Consider the following 5668-nt stretch of genomic DNA (forward strand, 5'->3'; position numbering starts at 1 on the left):
CTATGATTTAAGCTGTTTTTGAGGGTTTTTTTTTTAAAAAAAAAAACACTGAATCCGACAAAAAAATTTCTGGGAGGTTTTGCCAAAACGCGTCCGTATACAAAACCTGGCCACGGAACCGAATCCAAAACCAAAACACATAACCCGAAAAATTTCTGGTGCACATCTCTTATTATGATCATAATATCGGTGTTATACATGCGTTAAACTGAAGGAAACTTGAAGGGACACTTCTACAAACCAGCACTACTAAAAATGGACTGCAGCCAGTCCACAAAAGTATGTAACTCAGTTCTGAAGCGGCAACAAACAAATTATCATCCATGTTTTTGAACCATGGAAAGGCATTTCCAATCTGCTCACTACATTTCTCTCTTATGCAAACTCTTGTATGTTTTTCAAGTTTTGGATGTAATGAATTGCTTGTAATTGGTATTACATTTGTGGAAAAATTGTTCAGTGACTCAAAGTTTATTGCTACATGCTGCCTGGTGTCTACTCAGACACAGTGCTAATTATATGCTTTGGCCATTTGTGGTCAGGTGTAGCCTGTTACTATGGGGTGTATTCAATACTTGTCGGAAACTGCCGTCTTGTCGAAAAGACGTCCGTTTCCGACAGGTTTATGTCGGAAGGTGTTTCCGACAGGTTTGTGTCGGAAGGTGTTCTGACCTATTCAATGCCGGCTGATTATTTTCCCGACAAGTTCCTGACTTGTAAAAAACGTGGATTGCCAGAATCCACGTTGGCTGTCTGAAGCACAGCCAAACCCGACAGGTTTCAGCCCCATTTACGACAATGTCTATCCGACTTTAAAGAAAGTCGGATTGCCATTGTCGGGAACGGGCTAAACCTGTCGGGTTTGGCCCGGCATTGAATATTGACCTGTCCAATACTTTCTGTTGGAAATATATACCCCTATATCTTTATATTTAGTGAGATACAGCCATGTTGTAAAAGCAAAGTGATTTCTGAACATTAAAAAACAAAAAACATTGAACAACATCACCAAACAGGTAATATCAACTGTAGACTTGACATTTTTTTTTTGTGCTGTCTGAACAAACAAAATTCTTAAAGCTATGTGTGCAAATGCTCGGAGCTTAGTAGAAAAAATTCCAGAGCTTATTGCTATGCTGATAAGGGATGACCTAGATATTGTGGCAATTAGAGTCATGGTGCAATGAGAATCATGACTGGGACATAGCTGTACCAGGATACAATATATTTAGGTAGGATAGAACGGGAAGACTCAGGGGGAGGGGTAGCATTGTATGTGTAAAAGCATAAATGCTACTTTAATACAAAATATTGAATAAAAAACTAATGCCTTTTGGGTCACCCTAGAAACCTGGGAGAAGGACATTATCCACACTGGGGTGATCTATATACCACCAGGACAGGGGTAGGATTTGGACAGAAAGCTGGATATCACTAAAATGGCTTTAAAGGGAGAGGTTGTAGTCATGGGAGACTTTAATCTACCTTATGTAAATTGTGAGGAGTCTTTTGCAAGTTCAACTACAAGTGGAAAATTTCTAAATTCCTTACAGGGAGCATCTCTCAAGCAATTGGCGAGGGAACCCACTCGCAAAAACTCAATATTAGATTTAATACTCACAAATGGTGACAGGATATCAGACATATGTGGGTGAGCACCTGGGATCCAGTGATCATCAAGCAGTATGGTTTAGTATAACAACAGGGTCCAACCAAGGTCTTTTTAGGAATTTAGGAGGGCTGACTTTGCAAAAATGGGGAAATGTTTAAGTGATTCATTGGCAGATGGGCGGAACTTGAAAGGCGTGCAGGAGAGGTGGGAAAAACTAAAAAGTGCAATACTAAAGGCAACAGGCCTTTGTATCAAAAGGGTTAGAAAAAGCACCAGGAAAAGGAAGCCAGTGTTGTTCACAAAAGACACGTGAAAGCAAAAAATATGGCCTTTAGGAAATACAGTACAAACAGACTCAAAATAATAATGACAAAGAGGTTTATCTTGCCAGATGGAAGGAAGCTAAGAAAGTGTTCAGGCGTGCAAAGGCACAAGCTGAGGAGAAAATGGCCCAGTCAGTACATAAAGGGGGCAAAATCTTTTTTAAGTATATAAATGAATAGAGAAAATCAAATGGAGGAATGAAAAGACAAGACAGAAAATGAGAACTTGGTGGAGGGAGATAAGGCAATAGCAGATCATCTAAATAATTATGTTTTCTCAGTATTCACTGCAGAAGTAGGGAAGGGGGCACTGTTAAGTTGCAAGGACATGCATAAAAATAAGGTTGATGAAAGTACATTTACAGAGGAGAAGATCCTAACAGAACTCTCAAAACTGAAAGTGGATAAATCAATAGGACCAGATGGGATACATCCAATGATATTAAAAGAGCTAAAAAAATGTGCTGGCAGTACCATTAACAGAGTTATTCAACCAGTTACTAGATACAGGTACAATTCCAGAGGACTGGAGAAGAGTGAATGTAGTTCCACTGCACCAAAGTGGAAGCAAGGAAGAATCAAGTAACTACAGACCAGTAAGCCTTACATCAGTCATAGGGAAAGTAATGGAAACACTATCCAAAGAAAGAGTAGTTGAATATCTTAAATGAAACCACATACAAATCCAAATCAGCACGGATGTACTGGTGGGAGATCTTGCCAAACAAATCTTATTGACTTTTTTCACTCCGTGACAAAAATAATAGATCATGGAGGGTGGGAAGGTGGCTGTAGATGTGGTATATCTAGACTATAGTAAAGCATTTGACAGAGTCCCACATCGCAGACTGCTAAATAAACTCAAAAGTGTGGCATTGGATTATAAAATGGTTAAATGGTTAATAACCTGGTTGCAGGATAGGAAACACACCGTTGTAGTAAATTGAGTGCATTCTATGGAAGGAAATGTTACCAATGGAGTACCCCAGGGATCTGTACTGGGACCAGTGCTTTTTAAGATCTTTGGTGACATTGCAAATGGTATTGAAGGGAAGGTATGCCTTTTTGCAGATGACACAACGATATGCAACAGGGTAGACACACCGGGAGGGGTAAAACAAATTAATGATGATCTAGGTAGACTTAAAAAATGGTCAAGAATGTGGCAACTACAGTTTGATGCAAAATCATGCACTTGGATCTCAAAAACCCAAAGGCTAAATATAGTATGAAGGGTACTATAATACAAACTACTGAGGAGTAAAGGGACTTAGGAATCATTACTTCAAGTGACTTGAAGGAAAACAATGCAACAAAGCAATGAGAAAGGCAAGTCAGATGCTTGGTTGCATAGGGAGAGGAATCAGCAGCAGAAAAAAAGTAATAATGCCACTGTATAGGTCATTGGTACAGCCTCATCTGGCATCTGGAATACTGTCGAGTTCTGGAGACCATATCTACAGAAGGATATAAATACATTAGAGAGCGTACAAAGAATGGCAACTAAAATGGGGCATGGCCTACATCACAAAACTTACCCTAAAGACTAAAAGATCTTAATATGTGTAATTTGGACCAGAGAAGGGAAAGGGGGGACATGATAGAAACTTTCAAAGTCCAGCAGGGAGACATTCTTCGAAGGAAGAGAAGTATTAGAACTCGAGAACATACACTGAATATGCTTACAAAGAACTAAGGTTCAGAAGGGTTTGAGATTGCTAAAGCATGGGTCTTCAACCTGCAGCCCTCCAGCTGCTGTGGGACTACACATCCCAGCATGCCCTGCCTCAGGTTTAGCATACCTTAATAGCAAAACTGAGGCAGGGCATGCTGGGATGTGTAGTTTCACAGCAGCTGGAGGGCCACAGGTTGAAGACCCATGGCCTAAAGAATTGAAAAAGGGGCAGACTAGATGGGCCAAGTGGTTCTTATCTGCCGTCAAATTCTATGTTTCTGTTACTATACTATTATTTTTCATATGCAAGTACTGTGAAACTGTCGGTCAGATTGCAGTGTAATATTGATACACGTATTGTAACATTTAAGGTGGTATAGCAGTGTAATATTCATACACGTATTGTGAGGCATCAGGTCGTTCCCCAATTTCATCCACGTATTGTGACACTATACGTGGTACCGCAATATAATATTAATACATATATTTGTGACACTGCAGGTGGTACCACAGTGTTATATTCATACACATATTGTGACACTAGGTGGTACCCCAATTTCATCCAAGTTTTGTGACACTAGATGGAACCGCAGGTAATTTCATACATATTTTGTGATGCTGTGGGTCATACCCCAGTGCATTCACATAAGCGGTGTGACTCCGCAGTGTCATATGTGAACAAAGTTAAAAAAACAAACTATTATTGTAGTGTGGACTGTACCCCACTTCATTTGTGTTTGTTGGTATGGAGGACGATCGAGACGAGAGCAAGAACCACATACTAGTGCTTCAGCTGCTGCCACCTGTCATGACGAAACAAGTCAGTCAACATCATCTACTAAGACCAATGCCCAGGGGCATAGAGGGCTTCAGTCAGGACATGTAAAATCAAAAAAGTAATATAATTTTACAGTGGTAAATAAAAAAACATCAAAAGGAAAGTTCAAAGCTCAGGCCTTGGCCTATATTATGAGTGGTGGTTCAGCAACTGTTAGTGAGGCATTTTCAGCCTTTCATGACGATGCAAGAACTTTTAACTCAGAGCCTAATTCAGATCTGATTGCAGCAGAAAATTTGTTAGCAAATGGACAAAACCATGTGCACTGCAGGGGGCAGATATAACATGTGCAAAGAAAGTTAGATTTGGGTGGGGTGTGTTCAAACTGGAATCTTAATTGCAGTGTAAAAATTAAGCAGCCAGTATTTTCCCTGCACAGAAACAATATAATCCACCCAAATCTAACTCTCACTGCAAATGTTATATCTGCCCCCCCCCCCTTAACAAATTTGCTGCTGTGATCAGATCTGAATTAGGCCCTAAGAGTTTAGAAGAGGTGTCAAAAAAATGAAAACCTCTAAGCCAGTAGAATAAACTGAGCATTCAGAACCGTCACACATTCATGAGGAAAGCTTAGGGGTGTCCACGTTCGCTATGACATTTCTCACATTGTCCTCATAGAGAATCCTCTTTCTCCTCCTTCCACCATTTCTACACCATCTGCGCATGTGGGGAGCAGTACAAGTAAAGATGGTGATGAGAGTATAATAGAAATTGAGGATTCATGTGTGGAAGTGTAACAGGATGAGGGGGGATATGTGTGTACTACTACTACTATCAGCATGTTGATTATGCTGTTGTCTGTGTAAGCCACCAGTGGCTGCAGTTCTTTCAGACTATTTTTACCCAAATCCTGACAATGTTTTTGAAGGCATCTGCTCCATTTGTGAGGCCAAGTTAGTAAACGTATGAATGTTAGCCATCTAGGCACCTCCATGTTACGTCATTTACGGCGAGTTCATGAAATTTATTTTATAAGATTATAATTAACACCCTCATAATCAACCTCATCATTAGTGATTGGAGGTAGTCCTTCCAAAAATTGTTTTGTGGAGGCCCATACAAAGCAAGCACTTCAGCCACAAAAGTGTCAGTCCCTGTTGTTTATGTGCTTTGTTTGTTAAACTGCATGTCCTTTTTAACATCCCAGATAAGGGTGGGTGAGAGGGCCTAAGGACAATTTCATCTTGTACTACCTTTCATTTCTGCTACTGCTGTGT

The sequence above is a fragment of the Pseudophryne corroboree genome, chromosome 1, assembly GCF_028390025.1.
Source record: "Pseudophryne corroboree isolate aPseCor3 chromosome 1, aPseCor3.hap2, whole genome shotgun sequence".
Taxonomy (NCBI): domain Eukaryota; kingdom Metazoa; phylum Chordata; class Amphibia; order Anura; family Myobatrachidae; genus Pseudophryne; species Pseudophryne corroboree.